Consider the following 19,938-nt stretch of genomic DNA (forward strand, 5'->3'; position numbering starts at 1 on the left):
CTCCAAAATTCCTTTTGAGGAACACATTATTTTATCATTATATCTTATCCTGTGCCTAATGAATTAATGAATTCTAACTATATTCTTCATTAACATCATTACTTCTATTCTTGATATACTTCAGTTCTTTTTCAAACCATTTCCCATGCATTGGATACATTTAGTTGTCTCCAACTCTAGATGATCCAATTTAACTCATTATCTTTTGTTATTTAATTCTTTGTCTCCTCTTACTATCTATTACCTGACAGGCCTTTCAAAACCCCAATCCTATATTACTCTTAGCATGCAATACCTATTTAGATGTTGCAGAAAAAAAACTGGAATAGATGAAAAACAAACATAACAATACCAATTGAGGCCATTAGAGATTTGTGTTATCTAATCTCAGCTGTGTCTTCACTTCATCTAGAACCCCTACTTCCTAATCAAATGATTATAGTGCTTTCCACAGCAATTCTTCTGAATCTTTTTTATCACTCTGCAAATCTCCCATTTTCACCTTCTATACTAAGGAAATTTGGAGAAACTCAAAATGACCAAACCTAGAATTTATTATCTTTCTCCCTCAAATATTTCCCTTTTTTCAACTTCCTCATTATTGCCAAATATAAAGCAAAATGGCTTTCTTTACATATAGCTGTAGAAAGAAGAAACATGGAATAGAAAGCAGAAGATATACGGAACTGAATGCCAAATTCTAGAGAATAGCAAGGAGATATGTTTTCTCAAATGATAAATGCAACGAAATGGAAGAAAACAATAGGATAGAAAAGACAAGAGATCTAGCAAGGGAATATTTCATGCAAAAATGGGAATAAAAAGACAAAAATGATAGGGAATTAACAGAAGTAAAAGATATTAAGAAGAGGGGGCAATAATATACAGAAGAACTATACAAAAAAGAGTTTAACATCACTGATAACCACAATGGTGTGGTTATTCATCATGAACCAGATATCCTAGTGAATGAAATCAAATGGACTTAGGAAGCACTGTTTACTATAAGGATGGGGAAAGTGACAGAATTCCAGCTGATTTGAAATCCTAAAATATGATGAAGATCCACTCTTAACATGCCAACAAATTTGGAAAACTCAACAGTGACCCTTGGATTGGAAAATATCAGTTTATGTCCCAGCACTAAAAAAAGAAATGCCAAAAATGTTCAAATTGGCAAGCATTTGCACTCAGTGCACATATCAGCAAGGTTACTTTTAAGATTTTGCATTTTAGACTTCAGCAATATATGAACCAAGAATTTTCAGAAGAGCAGTCTGTTTTCAAAGTGGCAGAGAAATTAAGAGTCCAAAATGGGAACATTCTCTGAATTGCAGAGAAAAAAGGGAGTTCCAGAAAAAAAAAATCTTTGAGTATACTAATGCCTTTAATTATATAGATCACAACAAAATGTGGCAAGTCCTCAAAGAGATGGAATTACCAGATCATGCTCTTTGTCTCTGAGGAAGTCATATGTAAGGAAAGAAGCAGCATTAGAAACAAATATGGTACAACTGATTGATTTCAGATTAGAAAAGGACTATGACAAAGCTATATATCATCACCTTATATGATTTACTTTTATTCAGAATACATCATGAGAAAAATGCCAGACTAGATAAATCAAGAGCCATATTTAAGGTTGCTGGGAGAAGTGCCAATAATTTCAGATAGGAAAATAATATCTCTTTGATGGAAGAAAGTGAATAATAATTAAGAACTTGATGAAGGTGAAAGAGTAGACTACAAAAGTTGACTTGAAGCTTAACATTAAAAAAAACCCAAAACTAAGATTATGGTAACTAGTCCCATCACTTTCTGGCAATTGGAGGGAAGAGGAAATAGAAAAAGCATCAGATTTTATATTCTTGGACTCCAAAATCACTGCAGACAGCACCTATAGCCATGAAAATAAAAGATGTTTGCTCTTTAGAAGGAAAGCTATAGAAAATCTGAACTGCATACTAAAAAACTGAGACATCCTCTTGCCAACAAAATCCCCAGATAGTCAAAATCAAGGTTTTTCCAGTACCAATGTATATCTGTGAAAGTTGGATGATAAGGTAGTCTTGGTGCTATAAATCAATGTTTTTAAATTATGGTGCTGAAGAAGAATTTTGAGAGTCCCTTGGACAGTAAGGAGATAAAAATCAGTCTATATTTGAAGAAATTATTTCAGACTATTTACTGGAAGGCCAAATACTGAAGTTGATGCTTAATTACTTTGGCCACATACTGAGAAGACAGGACTTGTTGGGAAAATATCCTGATGTTGGCAAAGATTGAAGGCAAAAGGAAAAGTGAACAGTAAAGAATGAGCTGAATAGGTAGTGTCATGGAAACAATGAACATGAACTTGGACAGATTTGGTGAGATAATGAAGATTAGAAGGGTTTGGCATGCTAGGATCCACAGAGTAAGGAAGAATCAATCTTTTGATTTTTAAATAAATCTTAGAATTTAACAATGCCCACAATAGCTAATATCCTCCTAGTCACTCAGGTCCCCAATCTCACTTTTATTTATCTTGTATCTCCAAACAACGGCCAGATATTATTGACTCAGACTTCTTAAAATATACATATCTGCACACATATATATATATGTATATACAAACATACATATACAATGTGCCTCTCAGTTTTCACCCAATAGCTACCTTAGTTCAAGTTATGATCACATTCATGTGGACTATTACAACAACTTTCTAATTGGATTCCCTCTCTCAAGTCTTTTCCTCACTCTAATTCATCCTATAATTTTTTTCTAAAGAATGGGTATAAACATGTTATTTTCATGTTCTTTCCATATTTGAATAAGTTGAATCCTTGAAGACAAGGATTTTTACTTTTGCCTTTGCATCCCCAGCACATAGCACAGTGCCTGATACTTTGAGCCTCATAAATATTTTCATGTTCTTTGAAAAACATCTTATGACTGAATCATATGAAGTCATAAATCATAAATCAAGCAGAAAAAATATAGTTCAACATATTGTCATACTGTGATGTCCTTGAGTATTGTTAAGAGAGGAAGAAGAACACTTTTGTTTTATAATAAATGATCAGATGCTATGATTTTTTTTTATCATCTAGTCTTTTATTTTATAGTCTTCCAACATCCATCCCGATTTTCTAGGTTGTTAGTGGACCCTACTTCCAATTCTTTTTCCCTTAAAAAGTATAGCTTCTAGGAAGCCATTTCTATTTCCTACTTGTGAGTTCTTTCTTCCAAACTGTTGTGGGATAGGAAAGTAAATAATAAAATGATTTTAATCATCTTTTATCATGTAGTCCCTTGCCCCCAAAATAAATATTCTAAACCTTTTTTGCAATCCTTAAGCTTCCAGTGCTCTACACTGCTGTCAAAGATAACAAGTGATTAAACTTTCTATTTAAGTGAGGTTGAAGGTCATCTCACCTGAGCTTTAATATATTTATTCTATTGAAAATTTTCTTATCTTTATCACCACTTTCTTCTCCTACCATCTTTGAAGTTTCTCTGTTCCTTACCAAGGCTAATTCCTTCAATTAAACTTTTAATTATATTACTTATTCACCTTTCAGGACCTTAGCCACCTCACATACTTTCATTTATCTTCAATATTTCCCTTTCCTTAGACTCCTTCTTAGCTGCCTACAAATAAGTTTTTGTCTTCCCAGTTCCTAAAAGATTTTTCCTTTGAACCTTCCCTCTCTCCCCTATCATTTTGGTGCTACATTAAAAAACCTCATTTTTACATATTATTATTTCTTTTTCTCATTATTGAGTCTAGTTTTCAGCCCAGCAACTTACTGGAACTGTCAGCAGATAAGGAGTATTCTCCTAATCACCAAATAAAACGCCTTCTTTCAGTCATTATTTTCAGGTGTCTCTAATTCTCCTCATTTCTTTGTCTCCCATTGAAATCCAAAACATGGTTGTTGTAACTCTTTTAAGCCCTCAATACTATTATCTTCTCCCTAAATTTACCTCTCAGTTTCATAGTATAGACAATGAATAACATGAATAAAAATAGTTATTTTTGTGCTGTTTCAGCCTTGCCACAATACCCTTTAAAATATGATTCTTTAGGTGAAAGACTACTTTTATTTATTTGATATTATTTTACCTTTTCTTTTATTTGGAGAGCTTAGCACAATGTCTTATGCATAGTAATCATTTTACAAATCCTTATTGACTAATTATTTTTTCCTGTCTTGGCTCCTCATCCATTTCTTAGACTGTTCTTAGTGAGTGTTGTCTTGGTCAGTAACTGACTGCATCATCAGTGAGCTTCCTCTAGAACTACTACATATGTGACTACCAAATCTATATATCTAGTTAGTGAAAGAATGATGAATGTTGTTGTTTGAAAAGAAAGTCAAAGTAATTCCTATTCTTAACAAGATCACCTTAAAGGTAGGAGGAGTACTTCCAACACATGGAGGCTCTTTTATTTGCAAATCAGATGGAAAAATCCCTCATCATGCTTAGGTAACAGTAGAAAATTATGTAAAAATACATCTTCAATAATGTTATTTCCATGAATTAAAGCAAAGAAATCTAAGGTCAAGAACTACCTATTCAGTTACCAAGATAGTTATACTACTTAAGGTTTCATAATCATGTCAAATTCAATGTGTCCCCAAATAAATTGATATCACATTTTCTCCAAATCTATTCCTCCTTCTAATATCACTGTTTCAGCAGCACTATTTAGTAGCTTATCCATCAAACTTTAGTGTAGTCTTTCTCATTTAGCTCTCCCTCACTACTTTATCTGATCCATTTCTAAGATTTGTTGATTTGACTTTGATTAAATTTCTCATATCTCTTCCCTAGTCCCTCTATTCCCACTTCTACATCCTTTCATTATCACAGACTGCTGGATTAGTCCCTTAACAGTCCTTCCCCCTTCTACTATTTTCATCTTTAATCTATAATATCAATGCCAGAAAAAAATTAACATAGCAGAAATCTAACCATGTTATGCATTTGATCAAAAATCTTAAGTGTTTCCTTACTATATTCAAAGTTTAGTCATATTCAAAAATCTTCAAAACCCAGATTGATATTACTCAATAGATTTTCTACCCCAGTCTCTGAGATTTGGAAAACCTTATATCATTTTCATGCTACAAAAAAGGAACCAAAGTAGTGGATAATTACATCATAAAATATTTTACATTTTATTTCATTTATATGAAGAAACAAGTTTAATGTTTTCTTACATTTAAAAATTCTGATTCTCTCTCTCCCTTTCACCCCTTTCCTTTCCCTGAAAAAAACAAATAACCTGATATAGGTTATATCTATGCTGTCATGCAGTACATATTTCCATATTCCTCATTCTATGAGACAAGACATATATTTCACATACAATAAAAAGCTTGTAAAGGAAATAAAGTAAAAATGTATAATATAAAGCATTGAGGGAAAAAAGCTGCCTTTCATTTTCTAATTGGAAGCATTGTTAATTATCCTAGTATATATATATTGCTATATCTCCTCACTTCCAATCACCAGTCTAGTCTGTCCTTACCCATTGACAAGACATCCCCTTTATCCATTGATTTGATATATTTCTTTTCCCTCCTTTTCTTCCCTTAATGTCTTTAACTTATTTCCAATATTTCTCACATTTATATTACTAGCTTAATTTTATCTATTTTAGATTATATACTCCAATAGGGCAAATAAATATATTATCAGAAAAAATAAAATTAAGCATGTAATATAGAATTCAGAATGATAAAAGTAATATAAATATCCCTTGCAATAGAAGCACACAATGGAAAATTGTTTCACTTTCATATGCAGTAAATTAGAATAATTGCCAAATCTCATTCCTAAACATTTGAAGTAAAAGAAAGTAAAGAACAGTAGGAAATTTTCAAAAAAACTCAATAAACTCATTCACTTTCAGCAAAGTCTCCTGAGTCCTCATCTGTCAGTCTGTTTATATATTTATGTGGGGACAAAGAAGTGAAATTTCTTGAGTTGAAATCCTGAAGAACTATTTGTCTTTCTTTGAAGGCATATTTCAATAAAATAAAGGGAAGAAATAACTTCAGCACAGTTATTTAGGTGACAGATGCATATTTAATACTGAGCTATAGTTTCCATGTAGTGTTTTGTGGGATATTCAAAATATATGAAGAATTCATTTGATTATTATATATTTTAAAGGAATGTCTTGAAGACAGTTGGGAATGGTGGAAGGCTATCAATTAAAATTTTCTCAAATGGAGAATACACTTTAAGAGAAAACAAAAGAATGAGAGATTTTATCAGTTCATCGGGGCCCAAATTTTCTCTCTGAGGAAGGTGATAAGAGAAATTTAAAGAGGTACAATGTATCCCCTTTCAAAATAAAATTGTAAAATTTAAGGAAGTATCTAAAATCTCTCTCAATCATCCTGGTTTTAGTGCTTCTGTCTCTGGAATATAAGTTCCTTGATGGAATTGACTTGAATTAAACTAAGGGTGAACACTGAGTTCATCTGAGGCTTGGAGGACAAATTATGAGAAGGCATGGAGTCAGAATGGAATATAGATGGGGAACAGATAAGTACATAGATAACTTGAGAAGGGACAGAGGTTAAAATTTACAGGATCTTGAAAGGATAATGAAGATCTCTGTAAGTTAGAGGAGGATGTGTCTTGGAGTCATCCAGTTCTCTTGCTTTATAGATTAAAAAAAAAAAAACAGGTACAGATATGTGGTTTGTTCAACCCCATAAAGCTGATGAGAGACAGGGCTAAAATTTAAAGCCTGATAGATGCTCAGACTTCAAATTCAAGATTCTTTTCATGGAGCTGGGTTGGCATCCTGTTAAAGGTGGAAAAATCTAAATTCATCATGATTTCATTTCATATTACTTTTTCATCTCTCTCCTTTCATATTTGTCTTTTAAAATTGCTCCTTAAATTTAAATATATACTTCATGTTTGGGATTTGGCAATAATCAGGATTCAAAGACTCATTTAAGATTCATTTTAAGTATAATTGCATTGACTTCTCTGTTTTATACCAGAGTACTTATTAAAGAATGAATGTTAATATATTTCTGAAGATTTTTTTAATCGATATTTTAATTGGATGGTTTAAGATGAAATACAAGTAGTCTACAGTATTTGAAACTTTCTGAAGGAGATTATATCTTGTTTTCAGTGAGGAATTTCCCCACCTAATCAGATCATCTAGATCTCTGCAATTTGTCACCTAAAAGAGTTGCATGTGCAAAAAGTGGTTCAATGAATTGACCAGGGGAAAAATAGTTAATATACTTTGGAGGCTAGATTTGAATTTAGGTTTTTCTGAGTTAGACACTAGTTTTCTTTCCATTGTCATAATGTGTCTATTTGAAACTAAAGATAAAGACTAGATTTTTTTTTATTTCATGCATATAAGGAGTTTCTGGAAGAGTAAATTCCCTTCAAAATGGCAGATTGGCATCTTTGCAGTTTGTAGTTTTGCCAAGTTCTTCAAAGCAATGAGCATTTAAATGACTCATCTAGGATCACAACCTATTTATGTCAAAGATAGGAATTGAACTCAGGCCTTCTTAGCCAGAAAGCCAGATCATTTATTATGCCAAAATTCTTCTTATTTATAGAGTATCTTAATTTTTTTCTTTTTGTACAAATTCCCTTTCATTTTCTTGTAAAGAAATGTAGAGAAGAAAAGACAAACTAGAAAATATCTAACCACTGCCCATTTAACCACTTTACCCATACCAAAGTGTGTGAAGATGGGATTGACTCTCCTCTTGCCTACTTTTAAATTTAATCCACCAAAGCTTGAAAACCCCTACTTGGCACTAGGTATGGGAGTTTGCAAGGCACACTTAGAGAGTTCCACCTTTTCAACTCAGTCAGTCAGAAACTTGTGAATCCTTTTATAAGAGTTTAAAGCCTCATAGGATGAGAGGTGGAACCTATAAACACTGCATCCCTGGGAAGTGCTAAACAAATTTAAAGTACAATTGGTCCTCATAAAGTGGAGGAAGGGACAGAAAGTGATAAAAGAACTATATAAGATGGTGAATTTCCTATCCAAGAGGCCTTCCTCCTAAATTTTTGGGTTGGAGGATCTTCTTCTTTGGGACTCGGTCTTCAGCTTCACTTGTACCTGGGACTCTGGCACTTGAACTGCTTCTGGTAAGACTGCTCTTAGATCTTCTCCCTTTGGATCTTCTGGTGAGTGAAAAGCTGCCCTTCCTTTCCTGGCTTCTGGAGAGATTACTTCCAGAGAGTCTTCCTCATTTTGAAGGAGGCCACTTGGGTTGAATCTTTGCTTAATTCAACACCAAGTCTTCTGGTTGAGGTGTTGAGCAGGGGGCTAGAGCAACATTTAGGATGATAAATGTGGAAGAGAGAAATTGAGAATTATTTTATACAGCTGAGTTTGGAGCAGCTGCCAGTCAAATGAAGGTTCTATTTGGAATGTTACCAGGACAAATGGTTGAAGGCAAAGCCAATTGGAGACTTCTCCTGGTTGTCTTGTATCAGGGAAGGAACATTTCTCTCTTGGACTTTGGAGAATCAAGCTGAAGGTGGCCTGGTGACTTGGAAAGCAGAAGAAGGACAATAATCCAAATATCTCTTTGACCTGCTCTGTTTATGATAGTGACTGAACTTCCAAACCTATAAATCATTCCTCTCAATTTGAACTCTATCTCAATATCCTCCAACCCAAGGCTTAGGGAAATTCCCAACACTCTTACCTTCATTTTCTATCTTTTCCAGTATTCCTCAAATAAACCCCTTACTTAAAATAAAGAAGAGAAAGACTATTTCATTTGGATATCATAATTAACCCTGAGTGATTTAGAAAGAGTCAGAAGAAAGAGGGGAGGGGAAGCGGAAGAGGCTGAAGAAGAGGGATGCTGGGAGAGAGGGAGGAAATGGGAGGAAGGGAAGGTAGGTAAAAGGAAGATAACTGCCTGATCTGTTAGTTATCAATTAACATCAAATATAGTCCCTTGTTATCATCTATTACAATTTGGCACCCAGACTGACTGAACTTTACAATCCCTAAAACAAAAAATTGTTCAAACAAATGATCTGTGGTATAGTTGTGCTGGCAGCCATTACGGGCTATTGGATCTATAACATACTATACAGCAAAATGATCAACATGATAATAGATTCAGTGGAATATATTAGTAACACCACTATGTTCACACTCCAGTTGCCATTCCAAAAAGAAACTATTCTCTGGCAGATTTTGACATAGATTTATATCATTTCCATGACTGCCATAGAGACACTGACCTATCTTAAGAATATCTACAGATTTGTGATTCCCAAACAGACAGCAAAAATAATGGTAGTGGATACAATCCTAGAGGCAGTAGTAAAGAACATGTTTGAAGAATTTCTGAAGGCAAAAGGGCTAGATCAGATTAAGGATAAAGGAAATGGTCAGGCAGATAGTGCACCCAAAGAGAAAGACAGAAAGGCCAAGAAAGCAAAGTCTAATGCACAAGGACATGACAGTGACAAGGACACTAAGCCAACTAGTGAACCTGAGAAAATTTATGCACTCAAAGATGTTACCAAGATATCAAGTACAGCTGATGTGTTACATTTAAAGTTTCACAGACAATTTACTACCTAGTGTATTAACATTAAAATTAACGACAACAGTATTATCTTAAAATTCTCATATATTTAGTCAAACTCCATTAAATTCCCTAGAAGTGTCTCCAAGTTTTATATTTCTCACTTCTCATTATGAATTAGCAGAATATTAAGAATAACTATAATTATTTTAAATAATTATTAAATGTTAAATAATTATTCTCATTAAGATTGCTCAACAACTCGTACATTCAGGTTGGCTCAAAGAAGTCTGCGTCCTATATCCTTACTCCTAAATCTGTAGCTCTTCCTCCAGTGTGTTTACTTTTATGCTAGAGAGAGAGCATGATTAACTCAGAACAAAGCTAATTGATATTTAACATCTCCATAAACTGGTCCATATTTTCTCACAACTATATACAACAGATTATCATAATATCATACATCAAAAATCAGAGAATCATAGGATTAGACATAGAAGGGAACATATAGGCCATTGAGTCCAATTCCCTTTTTTTAGGTGAGGAAACTGAGTCAAGAAATGAGAAGACTTGCTTAGCAAAATCGCCACAAATAGGTGTCAGAGATTGGATAGAATTTAAATTGTCCTAGCTGTCAGAAAATGGAGAATTGAAGAATAGAGAATCTGAGCTAACATTGCCCAAGATCCCCAGCCTTTTCCTGTTTCATGATATCCATCTGTAGCAACTGTGTATAGTATCTCTACTGGACTTGTTCCTAACAATAATTAGGTAAGGCCACTTATGTGGACTCCTTGAAATTACCTTCTCTCAGCTCCTTACAGCCCAGATTATAATTTTTTTCAATTCATGAAAATTATAGTCTTGGATTTGGAGTTTTAGAACCTCCCTCCCATTAAGTATGTTGTGTCCTTCTGAGTATCTCCAATGCAAGATTACATGACTGACTGAGTAGGGGTAGGGGAGGAAAAAAGGGAAAAATCTTTCCTCACCCTCAAGAGGCAAGGAACAATTTCCTCTGAAGACATTGATTCTTTTGTTCATTTGTAGAAATTTCTGTTTATAACTCAGAAGACACACAGGCGCCTCAGAGATGTTTCCTTCAGTTGTTTCTTACATTTTCCTTTATAAACAGCCACAAGCCCCAAGGCTGTTTGTTGCCAAGATAGTGCTTAACTGCCCTCTAATCTCATTAAGCCTTCCTTCTTCACACCTTGTTAAGGTGTAAAGGATTATAGAAAGGTCTTTGCACTTCATTTAAGGCCTTGTCTCTGTTTCTACTCTTCTTACAGTATGTAATTTAATCAAAGCTAGGGGACATCCATTGATCAAGGGTTTCCTGTTCAATGTCCCCCCACTACATTCTCTTAATTAATGACTAATCCAAACTGACATTGCCAATTACATCTCATTATGAGTGCCAAACTTGGATTTCTTGCACTATATACCTAAAAATATCTTTGGATTTCTGTCCTGTTTTTGTGTTTCCTATATAGAAGAATGACAAACCTTATCTCAACATCTTCTGTTAATACATTAACTTATAATAAAGAATTCTTCAATTGATTAAAAATTACAAAAGAAACAATCTAGAAATTAATAAAGAAGTATTCATACTTTCTCAGTCCTCTTGATTAGAATGCAAAGAGCAAAATATTTCACTGCATTACATTGTGAAGAGTTTTAAATTTAAAATATCCTACTCTAAATAAAGAGTAGCTTTTGTTTTTAATAAATTATAAAGTACATTGATTTAATTTATTTCTTTTGAAATAATTTTGTGCTATGCTCTACCAACTTGCATGCACTGCTATGTATTGTAGTATTGATATTAGTTCAAGAATTTAATCATGAAATATTTTAAGTTAAACAAAATAGAAAACATTAGAAAATATATGAAGATTTCTCAAATCTTTGAACTATCATCTCCCAAAAAAATACAAAACTGAAAGCCTAGGATGAACATCCAGAAGAAAAGAATGTGAATACATCTGTGTATAAATGTATGTTTATGCTTATTTATATAGTTGTAAGTAAATACAGCTACATATTTTATTTTTAAGCAAATATTAAGCTCAAATTTTGATGAAGTAATGATTTTGAGTTTAGTGGATGCAAAGATGAAGATCAATGCTATTTCTGACCATAAGTAGCTTATAAAGGATTAAAGAAGAGAAAATCTGAAAATTAATATATGTGATATAAAATAAAATATGATGAGGAAAAAAAGAGTTGTCCAAAAAATGGAATGCTTTTTGCAGGACAGGGCAGGGCTGTGAAGGAAGATATCAGGAAAGATTTGAAGGAAAAGAAAAAATCTGAGTTGGGCCTTGAGGAGGGCAGTTAGGTGACGCAGTGGATAGAGTGCTGGACCTAAAGTCATTACTCACCCTCTTCAGTTCAATTCTGACATCACATAATTTACTAGCTGTGTGACTCTGGACATCGTTTACACATGTTAGCCTCCATTTCTTTATCTGTAAAATAAAATGGAGAAGGAAATGGGAAAGCAATTCAGTACCTTGTCAGGAAAACTCCAAATGGTGTCATGAAGAGCCAGTCAACTGAACTTTCAGGAAAAATATCTGGCAAGATGATACATTTTATTTGGAAGAAGTCATCATATCTAGTTCAAAGTCAAGCAACAGTCAATAGCCAAGTTCCATCTAGAACCTAGAGAATGTAAAGTACTGCAATAAATTAAATAAAATTGAAAAGATGGGTTGTAGTTATATTGTGATATGACGAAAGAGCTTAAATGACATCCTATTGAGTGTTTATTATATTCTATTAAACTAAAAAATTAAGGAAAGCAAGAAATGGGAAGATATAATTAGGGAACAGCTAAGATTTATTTTTGACTAGATTATAGAATGTAAAAAAGTGAGAGATGGGATACAAGAATTATTTAGGTTCAGATTATGGATGGTCTTATGTTTTAGTGTAATAATTTTTCAATTTATCTAAAAGTCAAAGGGAAAGTGGGCTTTTCTAGCTCCTAACATAAAATCCCAAATCTTCAACTTAGAATTTGAAGTCCTAGAAAGTATTATAATTGAAATTTTAAATTAACTTTTTATTTTTTCCAGATTACATGTCAACACAATTTTTAATATTAATTTTGGCATTTTGTAATCTATGCTCTCTCCCTCTCCTCCCTGGCCCTCCTAAAGAAGGTAGAAAATATGATATAGGTTGCATGTATTTTACATATAATACATATTTCAATGTTTATCATGTGAAAAAAGCACATATAACTTACACTAGAGAAAAATTCATAGAGGAAATAAAGTGAAGAATGATATGTTTCAATCTTCATTTAGACTCTGTCAGTTCCTTCTATGGCAGTGTATATTCTTTTTAGTCACGAGTGCCTTGGAATTATCTTAGATCCTTGCCCTTTTGCTAATTTTTGTCATTCACAGTTGATTGTACTACTTTATTCTTTTTACCATGTACAATGTTCTGGTTCTTCTCACTTCACATAAGACATTCCAGGAATTTTTGTGATTATCTTGTTATTTCTAATGAAACAATAGTATTCCATTACAAACATGTGCTACAATTTATTCAGCCATTCCTTAACTTATGGATATCCTTTCAGTTTCCAGTTCTTGACCACCCCATAAAAGAGCTGATATAAATATTTTTGTATAAGTAGTTTCTTTTCCCCTATTTTTGATCTCTTTGGGATATAGATCCAGGAGTGGTATTGCTGGATGAAAGGTTGTACAAGCTTTTTGGGTATGGTTACAGATTGTTCTCAAGAATTGTAATATTTATGAATCTTTCTTAATCTTAGGGCCTTTCCCTCTGAATTGATCCTTTTTTTTATCATTCATTTGTATGTAGTTGTTTATATGTTGTCAATTGTGAACCCCTTGAGAACTAGCATTGGTTTTTTTTTCTTATTTCATTCATGAACCTGTGTATCTATATCTCCTTTTTTATTTTTGCAATGTATTACTTTCATATGCCTTGATATTTTTAACAAATAATATTCCATTATACTCAACTTGCTTCCTTCTCTCTGTCTATATATGCTCCTATTCTTTGCCCTAATACTGAAGAGTAAGTGGCAGCCTCTTTTGGAGAAGGCCTTTTTAAGGTGTTTAGTTACCAAGGGAACAGAAAAGGTAGGATCAAATGGGGTTCTTTTCTGCCTAGAGACATAGGCATGTTTGTAGAGAAGAGGAAAGGTTAAGTAGAGAAAAGGTATTAAAATAAAAGTGGAATTGAAAGAGGGGGTTATCCCAGAAAAACTTACTTGTAGTAATGAGGGCATGAAGAGAGAATGGAGATATGTTGCAAAGGTGAAATTGAGAGGATTCTCCAAATCACTCACCACAGAGGCTCTTCTAAACCTTAGCTGAGAATCTGAGAATGTTACAGAAAAAACAGTTCTCTTCAATCTCTTTTCCTCAGGTGACTTCTGTGACATTCTTTTCTTCCTATTTAACATGAATTTACTTTTTTTTTAAATGTTTACTTTTTTCACTTTACAATTCCACTTCATCTCATCTCTTCCAACAAGTTGCCAACTCTTTCAATTTTCTAATTTCTGCTCCCTTTGTAGCTAAACACCTTGAAAAGGCTATCTGAAATAGGGGCCTCCACTTTCTTTCCTCTCACTTCTTAACCCCTTATGATCTGGTTTATGAACCAAGAAAACATTCAAGAAAAAGGTCAGTATAAAGGAAACTAAAACAAGATAAAATAAGTCAGAGGTAGTTTTTAGTCTGTGTCCCCAATTAAATTCAGACTGGGTAAAAGATGTATAGTGGCAAGGTGATATAATGGGAAAAGAATTGGATTTAGAGTCAAAAAACTTATATTCAAATCCCAGTTTAGATACTGTTTACACCTGTTTTGACTGTTTAGACCAGATCAAAAGGTCTAAGAAAGGTTCTAAGTGCCCTAAACTAGTTCAAACAAGTCAAAACGGGTTTTAACTGGTTAAAACTAGTTCTGACCAGTCTAAACCAGTTAGAAACTGTTTAGTACAGCTGGAACTGATTGAAACTAGTTCAAACCAGCTCAAACCAGTTTAGATCAATCAGAGAAGATTCCTACCAGTCCAAACCAGTTCAAGCCCTTGTTTGGCAGCTCTAACCAGTCAGAACTGTTTAAAACCAAACTAAACAAATTCAATCTGAACAGTTCTGTCTGGATTAAGGTGGTCCAGACCAGTTTGAGCCAGTTCTGACTAGAGCTAGTTTTGGCTGGTCTGTGCTGATTTGATTATATATTCTGGTCTTAAGGGTTGACTGAAGGGCAATAAAAAGAAAACTCTGCTCCCCCTCCCCCCAGAGCATAAATATTTAAATAAAGTAAGCTGTAGCTTTAAATTACTCTCAATGTGGGGGCCTTTAATAGAATTGTAGTTCTATTGAAGTAGATTTCTTGAAGGAGTCTCATATAAATGCATTGTTGATACGATCTACAATTCCTAATACCTGTGTGCATCACCCTGCCGCTACCCCTTTAACTCCCTCTGTAATGGAAAATCCTCAGATCTCACTCTTTAGGGACCCCCTTATGCTTTAAGGACTAGCTTTGGAAGGGTGTCACAGCCAGAAGCTTGCTAAAAAAAAAGATGACCTAGAGCATTGTTACTTCCCATGCTGTAACCTGACAAATGGATTGATGCTCTGGAGTTATGCTGTCTATACCATACTAAGAACTATTCAAGTCTCAGCCTCCTCTTGAACAATGCTGCAACAGCATATGGGACCACTCACCTTTTTCATCTAATCATGTAACTCCCCATATCTCCATATCTGCATGTGTCCCCCAAAAGTGTTTAAAACCACAAGGACCCCTTTTCCTTAGGGTCCAGACCTGAGGAGCTATCCCATCTGGTACCACGTGTAATAAATCTCCTTCCTTCCTTACTCTTGAGTGACATTGTGCTGTCCTGTCTGGCAAAATACAAAATTCTGTAACATCTTTCTGTAAAATTCTGTAAAAACTTTGGAAGTTACTTTCTATTATGGTGTATTTAGCTTGTATATATTTACTTGTACAATTTTGAAACTTTCAGTGTAATACTGCTTTATCCCTAACATGTAACATGTAACTTTATATCAACAATATGTGACCCCTTCACAAAAAATGATCATTAATAATTAAAATTATCTAATAGGACATATAAGCTTCACAACCAAATGTAGAAAATTATAAATATTAATGTCATCCTCAGAACAGAAGACTATAAAAATTACACTCATCAAAGGGGTAGAGAAAAAAGGGCTAGAAATTAATTGGAAAGTAAATAACCATATTTTAAAGAGTGAGACAAAGAACAAATAATAGAATTAACCAATAATTTTATTATACAAAATGAAAATGAGTAGATAACATACTAAAATTTTGGGGATGTAGCCAAAGTAGTTAGGGGAAAATTTATATCTCTAAATACTTGCATCAATAAAATAAAGAGCAAGTCAATGAACTAGATATGGAAAAAAGAAAAAAAAAACTTGAGAAACAATAAATTTAAATGTCCAATTAACTATCAAATTAGAAATCCAGGAAATTAAAAAAAATAAAAAGTGAAAGAAAACAATTGAACTAATAAAACCAGAAATTGGTTATATGAAAAACACAAAATAAATTATCAATTAATTTAATTTAAAAAAGAAAAAACTAAATTACCAATATCAAAAATGAAAAGGGCAAATTTACAATTAATAAAAAATAAAGTAAAACAATTATTAGGAGTTATCTTGCCCATATGTGAGACGGTGGTGTACCAGATCTCATATCAGAACAAGTGGTAGTAGGTAAGAAACAGAATTGACAAACTAATGGCATAGATTAGGGATTTAGCACACAATAAGTAGTAAAAACCTAGTATCTGACAAACTCAAAGCTTGTGGAAGAACCGATTGATTTACAATTTTCTCACCAGTTTTTATTGACCACTTAGTTCTTGCCCAAATAGCTTGGACCTTTGACTTTGTCAAATATTGGTTACTGTAGCATCAATTAATTAATGTGCATTCTGACTGCTCCACCCACAATGTTTCTCTTTCTTCTCAGGCCTCCCTATTATCTGATACACAATAGTATTGAAATTAAACCAGCTAATAACCCTATAATGACCTTTAAGTGATCAAATGAAAGGAAGAGTGAATTGATGTGGCAAATAGATCCTTGTTGTCATATTTTAAGAAAACTATAGCCATTCCAACCCTCAGCAAACACTGCCCCAATCAGTCAGCAGTCAGTGACATTGAGGCAAAACCTTACACCAGCAAAAAAGATTAGAACTTGCTGAAGGCTCAGAGAATGGTTGGCATTTTTAGCGATAAAATGTTTTTATTAATGGAGGTATAGTAATAGACTACAGTACAATGTGAACATAACTTTCCTATGCATTGGAAAATTAAAACAAGGGTGACTTGCTTCATTTATATTATACACATTATATTATTTATTTATATTCTCCTTCTTAGAGTGGCATGAATCAAATCTACAATATCTCCAAAGTATATTTATGTCTTAAAAAATACACAAATTAGGAAAGCATGGAATAATTAAATTAATTAAATTATTTAATTCACTTATATGGATTAGGGGCATTTAAAAAAATCTAAATCTAACATCGAAAAACATTGTAAAACATAAAATAGATAAATGTGACTACATTAAATTAAACATGTTTTTCCACAAAAAAAAAAAATTCAACCAAAATTAGAAGGGCAATAATAAACTTGGAAAAAATCATAGCAAGTGTTTCTGACAAAGGCCTCATATATCAAATATGTACAGAGCTAAGTCAAATTCATAAGACTACAAAGCATTATCTAATTGATGAATGGATACAGAATATGAACAGGCAAGTCTCAGATGAAAAATTTAATACTATGTTTAGTCATAAGAAAAAATATTCTACATCATTATTGATTTAAAAATACAAATAAAAAAACTCCAAAGTACTACCTCACACCCATCAGAATGGTAAATATGACAGAAAAAAGGACTTTATTCACTGTTGGTGGAGCTCTGAATTACACTACCATTCTGGAGAACAATTTGGCACCATGCCCAAGGGGCTATCAAACTTTGCATATCCTTTGAGTCAACAGTACCACTAATAAGGCTGTATTCCAAAGGAATCAAAGTTATGAGAAAATGACCTACTTATACAGGAAAAAAAATTTGTAGTATGCCAACATCTGGTTGGATTCTGTTTTTTAACCTGCTTGTTTTATGCGTAAGTTCACACTCTTTACATGCATAGTTTGATTGCTACCTGTATGTCCCAATGTCCTATGCTTTTCTACTGATCCTTCCATCCTTTTTTTATTTTTTAACATTTTATTTTATTGATTACATGTAATAAATACCCTCCTTAAGATGGTAAGCAATTTGATATAAGTTGTACATGTATGATCATGCAAAACATATTTCCATATTGGTCATTGTTGTGAGAAAATAATCATGTAAAACACAACCCTAAAAATAAAATAAAATAAAGTGAAAAACTATGCTTTGATCTGCATTTTCTTTGCATAAGTACTTCATTACTGTCCTTGAATTTCAATGTTGAAAATAACTAGATCTTTCCCTATTGATCACATAAAATATTTTTCTTAGTATATACAATATTCTTCTGATTCTGTTTACTTCACTCTGAATGAATATGAAGACCTATATGATACCATGCTGCTAATCATTTTATATAGCACAATTATTCCATCACCATCATATACCACAATTTCTTCAGCCATTCTCCCAACTGATGCACTTCCCCTCTATTTCCAATTGATTGCCACCACAAAACTGCTATAAATATTTTTGTACAAATAGGTCCTTTTCCACAATGCAATGTCCCAATTTTGTCAACTCTCTTCCAATATTTATCACTTTCCTTTATTGTCACAATTTGATAATAGGGAGGTGATACTTTAGAGATTATTTTAAATTTGCATTTCCCTAATAAGTAGTAATTTGGAACATTTTTTCATGTGTTTTTGGATGTCTTTGATTTCTTCAATTGAAAAGTGTTCATTTCTTTCTACTATTTGTCAATTATGGAATAACTTGTATTCTTATAAATTAAAATCATTTCTATATATATTTGAAAATTGCATTCATCAGAGAAATTTGCTATAAATTTTTCCTAGTTTGTTATTTCTGTATCTAATCCTGGTTACATTAGCTTTGTTTGTATAAATTCTTTTTAATTTAATATATTTAAATCATTCATTTTACATCTCTTAATGTTCTTTATCTCTTCTTTGGTCATAATTTCCATAGATTTCACTTGTAAACTACTTCATACTTTCATAATTTCCTTTTTATTCCACCCTTTATATCTAAATCCTATACCTATTCTGACTATATGTTGATATAAGGTGTGAGATATTGGTTTATACCTAGTTTCTCACATATTATTTTCTAATTTTTCAAGCAGTTTTGGTCAAATAGTGAGTTCTTCCCCCCCTCCCCAAAGCTGGGATCTTTGAGTTATCAAGCATTAGATTTCTAGGGTCATTTGCTACTGTATATTATGTATCTAATCTGTTTCATTGATCTATCATTCTATTTCTTAGTGATAATTTTGATGATTATTAATTTATACATTCTAGTACAGTTTGAAATCTGGTACTGCTAGACCACCTTCTTTCAATTTTTTTCATTAATTCTCTTGATATTCTTGACCTTTTTTCTTCCAGATAAATTGCATTATTTTTATAGCTCTATAAATTTTTTTGGTAACTTGTTTGATATAGCACTAAATAAGTAAAAAAATTAGGCAGGATTATAATTTTTATTATATTTGCTTGGCCTACCCATGAGCAATTAACATTTTTCTAGTTATTTAGATTTGCCTTTATTTTTGTGGAAAGTATCTGTAATTGTGTTCATATAATTCCTGTGTTTGCCTTGGAGAGTAGATTCCCAAGTATTTTATATTGACTAATCATTTTAAATGACATTTTCTTATCTATTGCTTCTTGACTTAATTTGCTAATATATAGAAATGCTAATGATTTTTGTAAGTTTATTTTGTATCCTGCAACTTTGCTAAAGTTATCAATTATTTGAACTAGTTTTTCGTTGATTCTCTATGATTAGCTAACTATGGCCTCATATCATCTGCAAAGAGCAATAGTTTAGTTTCCTCATTGTCTACTTTAATTCTTTCAACTTCCTTTTCTTCTCTTATTGCTAAAGCAATAGTCTAAAATTAGTAAGTAATAATAATTAGCTGTAAGACCTTGGAGAAATTCATTAACTTTTCTGTGCCCCCAGGCAACTCTTCAATTATTAAGCTGCTGAGCACTGGTCATTCTGAGCTGATACAAAAAAAAAAAATCAGAATAGGATTTTCCTATACAAATGAAACCATAGGACTGGTAAAAGCAACAAAATA

At 32.7% G+C, this 19,938-nt stretch overlaps 1 protein-coding gene across 7 annotated transcripts in view; it reads left to right on the plus strand.

Moving 5' to 3' along the window:
- CSMD3 (CUB and Sushi multiple domains 3) overlaps positions 1-19,938 on the plus strand; it is a 1,668,414-nt gene that overhangs the window by 548,898 nt on the left and 1,099,578 nt on the right. The gene's annotated exons all lie outside the window — the stretch shown is intronic.

The sequence above is a fragment of the Monodelphis domestica genome, chromosome 3 (genome assembly GCF_027887165.1).
Source record: "Monodelphis domestica isolate mMonDom1 chromosome 3, mMonDom1.pri, whole genome shotgun sequence".
Taxonomy (NCBI): domain Eukaryota; kingdom Metazoa; phylum Chordata; class Mammalia; order Didelphimorphia; family Didelphidae; genus Monodelphis; species Monodelphis domestica.